Source organism: Ostrinia nubilalis, chromosome 7 (genome assembly GCF_963855985.1).
Source record: "Ostrinia nubilalis chromosome 7, ilOstNubi1.1, whole genome shotgun sequence".
NCBI lineage: Eukaryota > Metazoa > Arthropoda > Insecta > Lepidoptera > Crambidae > Ostrinia > Ostrinia nubilalis.
In genome coordinates this window covers 5,320,378-5,338,795 of record NC_087094.1, presented here as the reverse complement: position 1 = coordinate 5,338,795, position 18,418 = coordinate 5,320,378, and the positions used below count along the sequence as shown (strand labels likewise).

General features: G+C 35.6%; 2 long non-coding RNA genes across 2 annotated transcripts; both read right to left on the bottom strand.

The window, feature by feature from the left end:
- Positions 1-3,339: 3,339 nt before the first annotated feature.
- On the bottom strand, positions 3,340-5,366 carry LOC135073560 (uncharacterized). Its single transcript, XR_010257642.1, has 2 exons — positions 4,002-5,366; positions 3,340-3,910 (listed from the first exon to the last, which is right to left on the bottom strand). It is a non-coding gene; the product is annotated as an uncharacterized LOC135073560 (long non-coding RNA).
- A 1,483-nt stretch (positions 5,367-6,849) lies between these two features.
- On the bottom strand, positions 6,850-8,137 carry LOC135073559 (uncharacterized). Its single transcript, XR_010257641.1, has 2 exons — positions 7,512-8,137; positions 6,850-7,420 (listed from the first exon to the last, which is right to left on the bottom strand). It is a non-coding gene; the product is annotated as an uncharacterized LOC135073559 (long non-coding RNA).
- Positions 8,138-18,418: the final 10,281 nt, after the last annotated feature.

The following is an 18,418-nucleotide window of genomic DNA, read 5'->3' as shown; positions in this document are numbered from 1 at the left end:
CATTGCCGTTTTCTGGGAACAAAACAAAGAAAATAATATCCTGTTCCTTTAAACATCTCTTATATTCGAATATTGTAATAATAAAATAATAATGGCCCAACGAAATTGGATAATCCCAATCTCAACTAGTGATGGTAGTTGTCGATAATTATTGTTATTGAAAATTATTATGACACTAGCGGTCGCCCGCGACTTCGTACGCGTGGATCCCGTTTTACCCCCTTCATCTGTCTTACGCGGTTTAGATTTTTTCATACAAATGTTTTTTCGATAACTCCCGTTCCCGTGGGAATTTTGCAATATCCTATTGTACCTAAGCTTTAAGTTTACCAAGGTACCTGCATGCGAAATTTCAAGCGTCTAACTTAAGCGGTTTAGATTTTTCATACAAAAGGATTTTCCCGCTAATTCCCATTCCCGCGCGAATTTCGGGAATTCCTTGTTGTAACTAAGCTTTAAGTTTAATAAGGTACCTACGTACCATATTTCAAGCGTCTAACTTAAGCGGTTTAGATTTTTCATACAAAAGGATTTTCCATCTAATTCCCGTTCCCGTGAGAATTTCGGGAATTACTTGTAACTAAGCATTAAGTTTACTAAGGTACCTGCATGCCAAATTTCAAGCATCTAACTTAAGCGGTTTATATTTTTCATACAAAAGGATTTTCCCGCTAATTCCTGTTCCCGTGGGAATTCCTAAGTATACTATAACCTGCCCAGGAGTATGAAGAATAATTGTACTAAGTTTCGTTAAAATCCGTCGAGTAGTTTTTGTTTCTATAAGGAACATACAGACAGACAGACAGACAGACAGACAGACAGACAAAAATTTTACTGATTGCATTTTTGGCATCAGTATCGATCACTAATCACCCCCTGATAGTTATTTTGAAAATATATTTCATGTACAGAATTGACATCTCTACAGATTTATTATAAGTATAGATATTTTAATATTTTTCAACTGACCATAGGTAGAGTTGGTCTTAATAATTTTATTAAGTCTTTATTTCGATATGCATGGTCAATAAAATACATTCTTTAATGGAAAATGTCCTATACTGAGTTTCATCATCATCATCATCATTTCAGCCATAGGACGTCCACTGCTGAACATAGGCCTCCCCCAATGCTTTCCATATTGATCGATTGGCAGCTTATTATACTGAGTTTATTAAAAGATATAATGTAAAGATTAGGTTCGCTTCTTAAATTGTACCTTCATTTTGTGCAATGTGTCAAATATTAATTGACTTATCATTAATTAAATAGGTATATCATATACTTAAGAACTTAATTAATTCTTCTTCTTTCTTTTCGTGTCGACAGCGTGTCAGCCCAATTACTTACAATTAATAAAAAAAAACTTAATTAATTAATTAATGACTTAATTAATAATATTATTGATTTTTTACCTTTACGCTACTCGCTAAGCATCTATTGAGTCGACACACCGAATGTTGTTCTGAGTTATCGATAGAATTGATCCCTCTTACGCGTCCCTAATTGTTGTTCGCAGAACAAAGGTCCAAAATGAACAAAGATATCGGAAACATATTGCGGTTTAGATCAGTTTTTGTTTCATGTACGAGTATGCCACGAGTAAACCGGTGTAATAGTCCACTTCACAAAAGGTTACTCTTTCTTGCAAAATATCTCCTAATACAAATAAAAAAGATAGTTAGCTTGATTTTCTGTCATCTGCCGCCTGTACTTGGAAAATTGTAAACAAAGATTTGGATTATTCGAAACATTCGCTTCCATCATAAAGTGCTTCACTCTTAACGCTTAACGACTGTCACGTTATATAAATACGCCTCCGAAACAAACGAAATGTCTTGTTAAATCAAACACTCCAGTAAATAAAACAAATATTTCTGCAAACATCGGCATCATTTAAAAATTCACTTTCCATGGGCATCGACGTGGAAATTTGTTAGGCGTTGAGACAATGTAACGACGGTTATAACGAGCTGTCGTAAGAAAAAACCGGCCAAGTGCGAGTCGGACTCACGCACCGAGGGTTCTGTGCAGACCTGTAGGTATACCTTTGATTTTGTTACAGCTTAAAGGTATTATAGACCTGAGTATTTGATATTAATTTCATTTAAAATTATTAAAAACTAGCTGACCCGGCGAACTTTGTTCCGCCTTAATGGCAATAAGTAAGCAGACTTTTTTTATTTCGAACGGGATAAAAAGTATCCTATGTCCTTCTCCTGGCTCTAAACTACCTCCCTGACAATTTTCAGCTTAATCGGTTCAGCCGTTCTTGAGTTATAAGTGGAGTAACTAACACGACTTTCTTTTATATATATAGATTTTTATTTCGAACGGGATAAAAAGTATCCTATGTCCTTCTCCTGGCTCTAAACTACCTCCCAGACAATTTTCAGCTAAATCGGTTCAGCCGTTCTTGAGTTATAAGTGGAGTAACTAACACGACTTTCTTTTATATATATAGATTTTTATTTCGAACGGGATAAAAAGTATCCTATGTCCTTCTCCTGGCTCTAAACTACCTCCCTGACAATTTTCAGCTAAATTGGTTCAGCCGTTCTTGAGTTATAAGTGGAGTAACTAACACGACTTTCTATTATATGTATGTATATATAGATATTTGTATAATGATGTAACTAAAAATGTACGGTTTTCTCAAATTTTTCTTTATCTGTGCTATACCTAAGACGTTGCTTCGTACCAAATTTCAAGGTACTAAGTTCATGGGAAGTACCCTGTAGGTTTTGATTCCTTTGCGAGTGGCGAAAATTTGTAGCATAAACGGGCTGTATCTTTTGATTGCGTTGGCTTAGAAGTTTTAATTTTTTCACAGCTCTAAGGGACAGTAAACTTGAGTATTTGGTATACATTTTAGCTTAATACCTCCACGCGTTACTGAGAAAAAAAGGGGCTTGACAGACGGACGGACAACAAAATGATCCTGTGGGTTCCGTTTTTTCGTTTTGAGGTACGGAACCCTAAAAACGTTTTCTCCATTGAAAACGATTCGTTATAACGCGTCTGCTCCAATACACATTGTCTTTGGAAATTACGAATCGATGTTCGGAAACATAGATAAATGAGCGAATTTCGTTTGACAGGTGCCGTCCGAGTCGGTTTAGAGAAATCGGATATTGCTTTTGGTATCGATAAATTGACATTGCAAGAAAAGATTTTTTTCCTGGCGGCTTGGTGACTGGAATTGAACCGCCACCGGTGCAGACAGAGAAGATGGTGAATTGTCTGCACGTGAAAAAGAGGTTGTCCGGCTTGCAGAAATTTATATAAGTTACCGTTCCTTGTATGAAATTAAAAAAATGTAAATAAAACAGCTCCCTCTCAATTGACACAATTTATTTTTATCTCGTATGCTCGTATAAAGTTAACAATTACGATATTATAATAACTACTGTAATAGTGCCAATCTCAAGGGATTCAGGGTCGTTAATTAGGTTCGGTTTGGTGAATATTATTGCCACTACAAATTTCTTAAAACTCAGCCTAAATATTAAAAGACTCTACTAGTTAAGATAACTGCGCGAAGTCAGGTCGGAAAGACTCCTACTTGAAGGATGGAAAAGTGGGTACCTTGGAAGCCATGCGGTTATAAGCCGTTACCCTGAACGTTCCTCTCTTCTTCCGGGGTCCAACGGGTCTCACACACTTTTAGGTTACAAGCAGCGTCCTCCACGGCCTCAAGCGCGCAGTGCCAGATGAAGCTCTTGCGTCTCCTCGACAGGAAAGCGTTCAAACTCTTGCAGAGACAGAGGTTTGATGACAAGGAGGAAATGCGAAGAGATCAGCAGTTTAGAAAGGAGAAATAATTTATACCAAATGATGAGAAATCAATATGAAATATTGAAATATCTAAAATGTCTATAAAAATAGTGTAAAATATGAAATCCCGCATCTGAAACGAAAAATACCAGCGTCAGCATCACATGTGGAACGTGGCATTAGGTTATGAAAAAAAAACCGCAATGGGAAACAAAAATACTTACGAAAACTGTTCGCTAATTTAAGCTTCACTCGCAGTTTTCAGCAACCCACCCTCATCCGAATAGGATTTAGGGAATCTCTGAAAGAAACGATCACATAAAATACCACGTACTGGAATACGAAAAATATCAATCACGAAAAATAAATAAATTCTCCGACGGGAACTTACCTCATGTGTGTTATTTTTATTTATTCATCAAGAAATTATCGTGGATGCATTTTGCACCACCCGATTTGAAATAAAAGGAATTACATTCCCGAAAATAATCAAATTGCGGTTGCGCACGATCGACAAATTCCTAAGTGATTTGACAGCTCCACTGACAGCCGCTCTGTCATAGACATCGCGATACGTTTCGTTTCGCCGTTTGAAAAAGTAAATACTGTACTAATAAAACCATGATGAAAACAATTTCCAGAACACTGAAAATATTCTATTTGAAAAATAGAATAATCAATATAAAAACACTAGGAAATGTTTCATCAAAGTATATTTCAATTAACTGAGCAAAAAGCGCCATCTATTGCAAATTAATTCTAAATCACGCCAATAGATGTCGCTAGTGGTATCCAAAATCAGAATATTGAGAAGAAATATTAATTTGTGAAAAAACAGCAAACGGCAACGTTACAATACCCTCCCCCCTAGACATTCGCACGGAGAAAGAATCTGAGCTGCCCTCAGCGAACTACAAACTGAAAAAGAAAAAAAATGTGTCTAAACGCAGAAAGACCTCAAAAAGAAAACATTCCAGCAGAAACTTCAACTGAAAAAAAAAATCTAGAAAACAAACAACGAGTTGTAGGGTATGCTGACATAACAGGAACAAAAACAAACTGACTTTTCACTAAGCAAAACAAACCAGATGAAAACCAACTACCAGGACTGATGTTCTTCAAACCTAAAACAATCTCTGCTGTCCGAGCATAAATAAAACCCAACACTAACAAACAATCATCTTTCAAACCTCTCTTTCATACCTGTAAGCATCAGTTTCAAATTACACTGCTTGCCACCTGCATTCAAAATTCCCCATAGAGTCCCAACTGTGAACCAGTGGTACTCGATTCCCCAGTAACGTTGTAAGGCTATTTCGGCCATTACTAACATATTTTCTGGAATAGCCATCCAGTGGGCCCTAGGGAAAGTGTATATTTCAACACATGTCATCCCTAGAAAAAATGTCTGGGTTAAAAACCACAGAACAAAAATGTCGCTGGCCACAATATAAATTGGACGTCATCGCAACAAAACACAAAACACAGGGAATAGTGCATAAAAGCACATGATGTCATCCCTGGAAAAGACAAAACAAACGAGGCATGTATATAGGAGATACATAGCACTCACACAAAACAAAACAAAAACACAGAGATAAAATCTCTGGAAAAAAAGTATATCTGAACTTTAAGTTACAGATAAAGCACCGAGGCAAAACTGTAGCAGATACCCGACAACTCGAATGTGTCCAAAAAAAAATTTTGCTAAAAGAATCTACCGTTAATAAATTCCCAACAAAAAAACTAAACAATACGATTGTGTCCAAAAAAAAAAATTTTTTGCTATAAAAGAATCTATTTAAATTCCCAACAGAAAAACAATACACAATACGATTGTGTCCAAAAAAAACTAAAAACTAAACTCAAGTTAGTTACCAAAGTAAAGTACCTACCTACCCAGAACAAAGAAAATCCTAAGTCCTACGACTGAGAACCTTGGCATAACTATATTTAAAAAAAACTTCCTTAAAGAAGGTAGCCTAATAAAATTATTTTTGAAAAAAAAAAACTATGTGGCAAAAATATTTTCCAAAAGTTAAGTTGCAAAAATTATTATTACTATTTATACAAATTTAAGAGAGTGGCACTTAACAAGAATTAATAACTTTGAATTGTTATCAAAACCATAATAAAATCAATTAAGTTATTTCCGTATAAAAATTAACAAGTTAGTAAGTGTACCCACAAACAACTCACTAGCCAGTAATAACATTATGACATTAAGTACCAAACATTAATATACACTGCAGTATAATGCCTAAATAACTAATAGGAATATCTGCCTTAAGTTATCAAAATCTTTCCAAAAACTAATAAAAAGTTATAATTATTATGCTATGTCATACAAAATAATGTGTACTAGGTAACATGAAATAAAAGTTATATGTCCGTAGTGACACAAAAGCAATTTGTTACCTTAGTACATAAACAATATTAAATTTCAACAAAAGTGTTTGTCCTTGAAAAATTAATTAAAATTAAAGTAAGTAACGGGTTATATGTTTACATAAAGAAACACAAAAGCAGTGTAGGTATACTAAATCGATAACCTAACAATAAAAATGTTACTTACTTGTCCCAACTATAAAACAAGTTTCAACTCAACAAAATAACCAAACATTATGTAGTTCCTCATAAATAAGAGTAAGTACGCTCTGTTATAAATAGGTTATAAGTTTATGTTGTTAACAAAATAACATGTGGGCCACAAAATAAAATACAGGACAAACACAACACACAACATGAGAAATTCCCTAATTACAATAATAAAATAACTAAATAAAAGTGTATGAGAGGATAGTCAGCAAACAATGTCGCTTCTTTTATTAACCATCCACCCATAAACCTTTTACAAAAAGGGTGGCAATAATAAACACCAAAGAGGGGCGCCACTGCAAGAAAAGATTTTTTCCTGGCGGCTTGGTGACTGGAATTGAACCGCCACCGGTGCAGACAGAGAAGATGGTGAATTGTCTGCACGTGAAAAAGAGGTTGTCCGGCTTGCAGAAATTTATATAAGTTACCGTTCCTTGTATGAAATTAAAAAAATGTAAATAAAACAGCTCCCTCTCAATTGACACAATTTATTTTTATCTCGTATGCTCGTATAAAGTTAACAATTACGATATTATAATAACTACTGTAATAGTGCCAATCTCAAGGGATTCAGGGTCGTTAATTAGGTTCGGTTTGGTGAATATTATTGCCACTACAAATTTCTTAAAACTCAGCCTAAATATTAAAAGACTCTACTAGTTAAGATAACTGCGCGAAGTCAGGTCGGAAAGACTCCTACTTGAAGGATGGAAAAGTGGGTACCTTGGAAGCCATGCGGTTATAAGCCGTTACCCTGAACGTTCCTCTCTTCTTCCGGGGTCCAACGGGTCTCACACACTTTTAGGTTACAAGCAGCGTCCTCCACGGCCTCAAGCGCGCAGTGCCAGATGAAGCTCTTGCGTCTCCTCGACAGGAAAGCGTTCAAACTCTTGCAGAGACAGAGGTTTGATGACAAGGAGGAAATTCGAAGAGATCAGCAGTTTAGAAAGGAGAAATAATTTATACCAAATGATGAGAAATCAATATGAAATATTGAAATATCTAAAATGTCTATAAAAATAGTGTAAAATATGAAATCCCGCATCTGAAACGAAAAATACCAGCGTCAGCATCACATGTGGAACGTGGCATTAGGTTATGAAAAAAAAACCGCAATGGGAAACAAAAATACTTACGAAAACTGTTCGCTAATTTAAGCTTCACTCGCAGTTTTCAGCAACCCACCCTCATCCGAATAGGATTTAGGGAATCTCTGAAAGAAACGATCACATAAAATACCACGTACTGGAATACGAAAAATATCAATCACGAAAAATAAATAAATTCTCCGACGGGAACTTACCTCATGTGTGTTATTTTTATTTATTCATCAAGAAATTATCGTGGATGCATTTTGCACCACCCGATTTGAAATAAAAGGAATTACATTCCCGAAAATAATCAAATTGCGGTTGCGCACGATCGACAAATTCCTAAGTGATTTGACAGCTCCACTGACAGCCGCTCTGTCATAGACATCGCGATACGTTTCGTTTCGCCGTTTGAAAAAGTAAATACTGTACTAATAAAACCATGATGAAAACAATTTCCAGAACACTGAAAATATTCTATTTGAAAAATAGAATAATCAATATAAAAACACTAGGAAATGTTTCATCAAAGTATATTTCAATTAACTGAGCAAAAAGCGCCATCTATTGCAAATTAATTCTAAATCACGCCAATAGATGTCGCTAGTGGTATCCAAAATCAGAATATTGAGAAGAAATATTAATTTGTGAAAAAACAGCAAACGGCAACGTTACAACATTATCTAAATAAGACGCGAACGGAAATTAATCGTGGCCAAATAATAAAATATAGGTTAGGTACAATAAATGTCACAAGGTTTTTTAATCTTTGTTTGACAATAATTGGAGGTAGATTAAATTATCTTTTAACTGTAAAAAGAACATATTTATTAGGTCTTAATTCAGCTGCGTAAAAAATAAAGACAATGTTTGTGGTCGAGTAGATTTTTTTCCTTACCTTACTAGCCTCAGGGATTCGTGAGTTCGATTCCCAAATAAGTTACACATGGTAAATTCATAGATTGGCTAAATAGAATGTAGGTTACCTGAAAAGAATGAAAACGTTTTATAACATTTTATGGGTTGGTTCGTTAAAAATATTTATTTTCCTTCGCCAGGCGGCCATAGGTGTGGCTGAAAATCAAGTTTAATTGAATACTGCACGCGATGTCAGCCGGCTTTTATTTAACCTTTAACTACTGACGTGGGGGCCTCTCAGGCCTTGCAAAAGTCAAATTGTTGAATTTCTCCTCTCCCACTTGCACGACACACGCGAATCTTTTAGTACCTTCAAGTTTCATTGCGCCGAGGCTCTGAACAACGGTGCACGTGATTGCACGCGCAATTTCAGTAGGTAAATTAATTTTAAAGATTCGTGTGGGCCTCTCAGGCCCCCACCTCAGTATTGGCGTAACTTTTTTTGTCTATAGTTTTCATTTAGTTGTTGTCTTTTCTTGAAATAATTTGAAAAAATCTATAATATGGAGCCCACAGTACGTCGTCCGAGAGAAAGCGGTATCTCGCAAGTAAAAATAACCAGCATTTAACGAAAAATAGAAGAACAGTAGTTTTTGGCACGTATGCTAGGAAATGATAAGCCTGTACCTGTCTATCAAGATTTAAACGATGAAACCAAGTGCCATACATGTATTTTGAAGATTCAAATGAAATCTACATTTTAAAATAGATATGGCTTCCTTCACTGAGCAAAGCAAGTTTATCCAGACTGTGTTTAATTCGCACTATTTGATGTGTGTCATTTTTTTCCCCCTTTTTCATATTAGAATTACTGATATATCATTAGCTAAAAAGACTATTGAAAATTAAGATTCTAAGTTGATTTGTTGAATTTATGAATATTTTTCATGATAACTTTGTGAATCATGATTTCATGAGATTTTTGCCAAAAAATGCTACATGTTTTCTAAATATTGAATTAACACGTACGTATTAACAAATAATTTACATAAAAATCGTTTTATTGTATTTTAATATAACCACTATTAATTATTATTAAACATAAAACCCTAAAAAGATTATATATTTTTAAATATAAGCACACATATGTACGGGCCTCTCAGGCCCCCACGTCAGTGTTTACGTGAAATTAAATCCACCTCAGTAGCTAAAGGTTAAAAAATGGGAACAGTCGTTAAAATAGAAAATAACAGTAAACTACTAAATTCGTGCTATTACTACATTCAAACTGTTTAAAGTATTTTTGTTAACTTTAGTGAACGTAAAATGAAAAATAATACTAGGTACACAATTTTATCCTTTGTTTTTTAAAGTTTTGACATTGCTGGAATTTAAAGTCGTTAAAATTATATTATTTTTCTAATAGAACAACGCTTTTTCACCAGAGACTTAGATAGGATTTTATTAATATTTTTTATACTGAGAAAATATCGAGTCAGAAATTGCGATCTGAATGTTATTTAGAGCATACTGGTAACAGATATTATTGAGCTTATACAATAATGAGTTGTCCTATTAATACTCTCTTTTGCGACTCATTTCTTATTAAAAGTAATTCAAATATCTCTCTGAACTTCTCTCAAAAAATCACCATGTTATAGGTGACTTACTATCTAGGCTTTATCCTAAAATATGTAACGATATACATATTTCAAAGGCATAATCTAGTTCGATATTCGTCGGGGGACGATGATGGCCCATCTTTATTCTACGACGTCGAGGCACCTTCATTGAACCAACTATTTATACGGAGTTGATCCCGCTATACGTGGTGTTGATGAATGGCCTGTATTTTGAATGTAATGAGGCTGTGGTCTTTGGATCAGTTAAGGATCAGTTAACGTCAAGACAGCAGTGAAATAGGTATTTGTAGATACTTTAATCTTATTATACTCCCTCCCTATAATCCTACTTAATATTATAAATGCGAAAGTTTGTACGGAAAACTACTGACAAGTACAGTATCTATTATTGTTTATAACCCAGAATAACATATAGGCTATAATTTATGACGATCTGAGACAAACTAAATTTCACGCGCGTGAAGCCGCGGGCAAAAGCTATTATGTAATATGTATGTACCTGTATTAAAAACGAGCTTATAAGTATTTTTTAATATATTATACTTAACAAGACAGGACGCATGCATTTGACCGTAATCGCACTTGGTGTTAATACCTGCCCTGTAAGTATCTATTCACTCTCGCCTTGAAATGATCCTTCACGCCAAAACGATGCTTAAGTTTACTATTTAGCAAGGCTATATTAATCGAAAGTGATTGTAAAACTTTGAAACCCCAGGATGAAGCTAGCTCGTTTAGGTTCCATTAGGTATCACCAACAAAATCCGCCCCTCTAAAAGGCTACAATAATACATGCTTACTCAATGCAAACTGTTTACTTCATTCAATAAAGTGAGACCATAAAGCCAATGCCGACCAATTCCAACAGCAAGAGAATATTTACATACAAAAACGCAATGAAATTTTCTATGGAATTGAAGGAAATCTATTCCAATAATATTGCTTGAAAGACCCGCCCTTGCAAATTGGTTTTTGCTCTATGAAGATGTTATGTAAATAAACGTTGTTTTGTACTAACGCTGGGAATTGGAGGGATATTTTGACAGATGAAAGTAAATAGAGGTCTTTGAGTAGTGGGAGTGTGTATTAAGATAATATTTTTTCGCGCCAGAAGAAGGGTTACTATGTTCTTAGTCGTTAATATTGTCAAATAGAGGACCTAGCTTATAATTTGGTTCTAGTTAATTTGAGTGTTGATGTTTGTAAACCTACATTATCAGATTTCTAAATGGTAGCGTATTTATGGACCCAAAGAGAATTGTAAAGTTTAAGCTTTCAATAATTTTAATTTGTTCATAATTGCTATCCTTTGGTTATTTTGGCTGTAAATTTTGAACATGTTTCATATTTAAAGCAAGAAAGAAATACCGGTTAGCCTACTGTAACATTAAAATAATCTCTCGGCAGTTGAGCATTCAGCAGGTGGCCATACATTTCTCATGCGTGCGAGATTCTGTCGATAAATCACAAGGATAACACCAGACACTCTCCACCTTAACCGTAAATCATACTATGGATAAAATAGCGGACGCATTCCCTTTATTTTCGCGTTTTTATATGGAACCTCCTCAGATGTAAGGAATGGTTTATTTATACAAGTATTCATAGTGAAGCCCTATATCTTTCCAGGGAAATCCATATTCCGATACGCTGAGTTTGGTGTGACTTATTTTGAATACAAAGAGCGCTTTTATATTTTTTTCTTTCGCGTCTATCTTGTAGTAAATAACGCCAGCTTATGATGAACAATAGGACTTAGTTATGTGTTGAAATAGTACCAATAATTTTAATTAGCCATAACATTGAGTTGATCCGAGTTGTCTACTTGTGTATTATCTAATAGGTAACATGCCTATTCATGGGACTAATCTACGAGTATTTCACAATTTGTCGAATAACTTTATACATAAAGTGCCCTGTTGAACTTCAAAGTTGCTACTCGTTAAGATTATTTAATCAGAACTATTTAAGCGAGTGTCAACTTTTATCACAATATTAGCAGATTAAGCCATTGTAATAAATATTGGTTAGAAAATAGTTAAATACCTGAAAACAAAACCTACAAAAAGGGGAAATCCTCGACCTCTATATCAAATCCACGTGTTCGCGAGACAGCTATTCGAGTCAGTATCACTAAACGGCATTTTTCACAAGCGGCAACACTCACGCTCACCCAAACAACATCAACACCTACGCTCCCAAAGATTTTTATTATCATACTTTCCCTTTTGTTACGGTTACTCGCTGTAATGACGGCAGTGCGTGAAATACTCTCACATTTGGGTGCCCTGAAAATGGAATGCACCTGCCTCCTTAGGTTTTATGAGAAGTTTCCTCACCTTCCAGGGCTGGCGAGGCGGCCAATATCGCCGTCCTCGCTTTGTGACCCCTCATAATACAAGTAATACTTCTTGAGAGGGTATTGAACGTGCGCCCTCCGTCGCGCCGCGCTCGTAATTTTATGGGGCACCCTTACTTTGTTTTTTGTGAGTGCCCGGTTGCTTAACGTTAGAGTTTAAAGAGTGGGATTGTTTGGGTTTATGGGAGGAAATAAGAGATTTTTTTTTGTCTTTTTTATCAAATTGATCAACGATTCGGCTTCTAGCACCACGTATTAGAATACAGATAACTTTTTAAAAGAAATGATTCTAGCTACAAAATTTTGATCAGAGTTTTTATTCATAGGTTTGGAATCTCCTTGACTCCTTGCTATTTTATTATTTATTTACATCTTTTTTTTCTTTTTTACACATTTTGCATAATGTAACAATGAAAAATAAAACCAAAGCCTTATGTTTCCAGCTGAATGATTTTTTTTGTTAACCCTTCCTAGTTAAATGCAAACAAAAGTTCTTTAGTTCTGGAAATGAAAATTTCCTCGAACGGTTACAATTTAAATTATAGTGTCGTTTAAGTGTTTCCTGCTGGTAAATATTTACCAGCTTTTACGCGGGTTGAGATTTTTCTCGGAAGCTGTTTTGTCATCAAGCCCTTAATTGAATAAACGTTAAGCTTACTGAGACTTAAATAATAATTTGTTTATGAATTTCCTGGAAGAGAAAGGGTAGAACTAATAATAAAATATGGTGTTAGCAATATCGTTATTGTATTACCTATCTACAACATAATGGGCTAATTTAAAAGAATACATCTTTTTTGCCGTATTATTTAGTTGCTAATATCCATGTATATAATAAGCCGTAAATATACAACTACAGCTAGAAATAGCCTAAGTAGATCCTTACTTTTAATCTTAATATCCACCATTCATAGCACTCTAATGCGACTTGTCTGAAAGAGCCCTTACGCTTTTCTGTGTATCCATTAAAATTTCCTTGTCCCCATCATGTCTCACGCTAAGTGCCCTGTTTACTTCCCTTACCACTATAGCTCTGACTACTGGTAGAGTGGTCATCTAAACTACTACAGAGGTCCTCGATCTATCTTATGAAGCATTTAAAAATTTGGTCTAATGTCGGGCCGTTATTTTACCTTACGCGATGAAAATTAGTGCACAATTCAAATTATTTACGCAACACACTGGAGATTACTAAAACACCTATCCAAGAAACCATAATTGTCAAAGAAGTACATAAATCTTTATAAATAAATCGAGTAAACCGCTTTGTGAAAACTGTAAATTGCAGCTAAAATAAAATAAAAACTAGATCTCCCTGTCCGCAAAACATTTCCTTAAAATCGCGGGTAAGTTCAGTCAGTCCCTTTAAAAATGATACACTACAAACAACTGAGCCTAAAAACATTATCATCACTGAATCCTTATCATCTCTAGGAGATTGAACCAGCGAACGTCACCTTTATGCATATTTCCTTATATCCAGCCAAGAAAATGCTCCAACACTCAAAGGGCTGCCTATATTCGAGATACTTCGAGGCAATATAGCCCCTTGTGCGGGATAATAAAAAACCCTATACGCGTGCATCCCTTTACAAAGGGATCGGGATAGGTTTAATATCTATCTACAGTATAATAATGACATAGTTAACTATGATAGAGTCACCGATAAAGTGTTTTTTTTTACTATGTATCGCTCAAAGAACTAGCAATCGTTGTTGGAGAAAGGTTCCCGTGATGATCTTGGGCTGGAAGACGTAACATGGGTATCCTTAGGGTCAATCCAAGACCTGATAAAGTCCTGAAAAGCATAGATGTATACGACCTAGAACCGCTAGTCTAATAACAGGTGAGTCGAAAATATAGCTAAGATTTTTTTGACCTTAAAAAAATACAAAAATTTACTTGGACCAAATAACTTTTTTTACAGATTAATGTAAAAAAATATATTATGAATTTCTTTAATTCTGGTTCCACTGCCGCATTGTCATAGGAATCGGAAATAAGAAAAAACCTTTACTTTAACTCTATGATCGGTGGCCCATAAAATTGAACTTGACACCCAACTTGAATCCCTTCGGAATAACTACTAAAAAGGTTAGCCAGTAGATTTCCAACATTACTCGTGACAAAGTTGGTTTGCATATACCTGGAGATAAAGCCCGCGTCCCTAGTCGCCGCTCTGAGCAATCGTGCCCCGGGGGCCACCTTGCTGATGTATGGTCTAACTTCAATCTAACTTTCTTTACAATATCTAATAACCGATAGTATCTGTGGATAGTTTAACTATCGAAGGGTATAGTAGAGTTTCTATCACGGTTAACAAGTTGTTCGATTTATTTATGACCTTTTCCCACAATTAATCTCAATCTAAATCCGTCCGTCAACTGTCAACATTTTTTTTTTGTCAAAATATCCTAAGTTTTCGATGTCTTCACATTTTTATATTGTTTATAAGACTATTAGACAATAATAAAGTGTAAATAGCATTCGATTCTGGATATGCGATGTGGATATAACAAATAAATATCACAACTACGCAAAACTAGCGATCACATAAAACTAATTACACTATTTGTTTAACGATTCATTTCAGACACCCCAAAGAAATCTAAACCAAAGCGAGATAAAAACAATTAAATTATGCAAATAGCTGAACTTTCAAACAATAAAACAGTATCACACCAAGGTTTTTCCAAGAGTTCAGTGGCTTCGACTTAGTATTTAAAAATAATGAGGATCAGTACTGTTGTAGACAATTCAATAAAACTAGTATCTACGTTAATCTTTAAGACATAAGAAAGATATATCTTTTTGAATTATCCAAATCGGACCATTACTTACGAAGATATTAAGTAATAAACATAGGCCGTTTTTGCCGCTAAAAGTCAACGTACGCAGGGCCGCGTGACGTCATTATATCCGAATCGAGCGCAGCCGGCGTACTATTGGCATGGAAAATATTTTTTTCCAGCTAAACTATCAGTTTTAGAAAAAAACTTTTTATAACATTTATTCATCAAAATAAAGTAACCTATCGACCAGTAATTTTAAAAAATAAAAATTGTGAAAAATAAGTATCGCTATGTCCAAAAACCACATTTTCATAGGATTCGATGCAATGCGGAGACGCGGTTGGGGTGAGTGTAACTTAATGATTGTTTGTATTGAACATAATAATACATATGATGCTAATACCCAGTTTCTGGCCTGGGGGGGGGGGGGTCAAGTCATACCCAGTTTCTGGCCTGGGGGGGGGGGTATGTAATACCCAGCTTCTGGCCGAGGGGGAGTCATACCCAGCTTATGCTTATGGGCTGGGGGGAGGGGCTAGCCTTACCCAGCTTCTGGCCTGGGGGGAGGGGGGGGTGTCATACCCAGCTTCTGGCCGAAGGGGAGTCATATCCAGCTTATGGCCAGGCCATAAGGCCTGGGGGGAGGAGGAGGGGTCAAGTCATACCCAGTTTCGGGCCTGGGGGGAGGGGGGGGGTAAATCATACCCAACTTCTGGCCGAGGGGGAAGTCATGCCCAGCTTATGACCTGGGGAGAGGAGGGGGGCGGGGGAGTCATACCCAGCTTCTAGGCTAAGATTAAATAGATTTCCAGGAGGGAGCAGCTGTCCTTTCCTGCAGCAGCTGGCCCGCCCATGGGAACGGCGAATAGATAGGTAGGTACGTAGGTTTAACTCAGAAAAACTAAATAACAGGTAGGTATTGCGTGTACATCGAAATGATCTTCATAGCAATGTCTTGTAGCCTAGGGAGAGTGAATCTGCCTCAGCTATACCTTATTGTTAGAAGTAAATAAATTAATACTTATACATTTTTATATTTTACTTGGAAGAAGATATGACTCTAACAACACTTATGAACACTTTATTTGAATAAATCGCCAAATATACCACCGCGGAGACCCCAATCGCGTCTCTGCGTTCCATTGAATCGTATGAGCGTATGGATTTTTTGCGTTATTTTTCACAATTTCTATTTTTAAAAATTACCTATCGATAGCTTACTTTATTCTGATGAATAAATGTCATTACAAGTTTTTCTCTAAAACTGATAGTTTGGCTAGAAAAAAATATTTTCTATCCACGCAGTACGCCGGCAGCGTTCGGATCGGATATAATGACGTCATCGTCCCCGCGCCGGGCGGTCAGTGAACTTTTTTAGTAATTTGGCCATAACTTCGTCAATTTTTGTCGTAGAACAAAAATTTTTGGACTGTGTATTAAGGATTTCTTAGCCCTATAAATCTGCATTCACAGCTAAAAATCGAAATGATCCTCATTGACTGTTGCAAGATAGCTAGAAGTCAAGGAACCCTGAATGTCACGATCTCATTAGAAAACGCAAATACAGGCCCTAAGTCGCTTGTGAATTTGAACCCTAATTCCAGAGGCAAAAGACACAACTAATTTACATTTTGCTGGTCGATCTACGAGTATGTGTTCTCAAATTATTAGGGTCTGTTGACACTTGTTTATTCATGCATCGAATATTCAAATAGCAAAGAATCTTTCACTTGTTATTCGTAAAGGAATTCAATATTGACTAGCAATTGATAACCGTCTAGACTTACTCGTAGTTGTCCGCCTATCAGACTACAACATTGCGGTCACAAGAATAATATAATTCCATTCCAGATGCATTTAATTGCAAGTGTGATGGATGCGACCTTTAACAGTTAGGCTGAGTTTCACCACCTAACTTTGAGCGTAACTATAAGGTTATCCGGTGTTTTTGTATGGAGTTTGACAGATTTTTGACGTTTATCAAAGTTAAAGTAAAATGGTGAACTCAGCCTTAGACGACTACGACGACTAGGACTTATCTGTATGACTTTCATAATTTAAGGATAATAAACAAAAATTCACACTTTTAGCTCTGCTTATAGCTACAAAGGAAATATTTCGAGTAAATACTTTAGTTCAAACTATTTCAAAACAAATGCTCAAGTTCCCATCACTTTTGTTTGCGAAGCAATATTGGCCGTAATGCGATTCGGACATGGGTAAACAAACACACCAAAATCGCAAACTTACTAAAATCCAGGACAACAAGCTTTTTAAATCGCATTGCAATAAATCCTAGCTCTTATAAAAACACCCACATTTATAGTGATAAATTTGGAATTACCCACATTAAGGCCGGGTAGCAGAGAAAATGGCGAAAATGAGGTTTTCATTTTTCATTTTTGAGGTACTAAACAGTAAAATTAAAGGCTAAGATTTTTATTGGGCATAGTTGAGGATATTTTCTAGGGCTATTAACGGATGGAAACACGATTTGATGAAGTTGACTCGATAGAATAAATTCCCAAAGTTACCTCTATTCGTTTTCTATTTATGGTTTTATTTTTAAAATAAGCGATTTGAGATTCTAAATCTTTTACTAAACTAAAGTTCAGAAATAACTTGAGGGCTTTTAACGGATGAAATTTTTATATTGCGTCTTATTTAGTTACTATGTTAAAAAATGTGGAAAAAATCGTCCATGACGGCTTGGACAATCTCAATCAGTCGCGCGGTGGCGCTTACGGAGGAAGGACGCGTGTCAGTTTTTTGGCCGTGACAGTTCGCGATTTGTCAATATTTTTGACAATGATGACTTTGATGAGTCACAGTATAATAATATCAGTGTTACTGGAGAAAGCTTAAATTTTTGATAATTAAAAATTATCAATTTTGTCTACCTATTGAAATTTAAATCGTTCGCATCCTTTTAAACGAAGACTCTACTCATGATACATAGTACATTCCTCAAATATGAGACAAAACCAATGAGTTAAAATTACATTTTAATAGTACCTACATACAATCGTCTTACACTCTTTAGAAGAGCACACTGACACAAATAAATAATAAAAAATACTGTCTAAGGTCTGTAGCTAAAGGTCTAAGCTGTAAGATAGAAGAATCTTCTAGCCAAAAAGATGGCAGATGCAGCAGATGTCAACGGATTTAAAACTGGAGTTCATATGACTCCTTGTAGACTTGAGTCTCTAGAGCGTCCCTTCCTCCACCATGCGTAAGAATTTTCACAAAAATACTGTCTAAGGTCTGTAGCTAAAGGTCTAAGCTGCAAGATAGAAG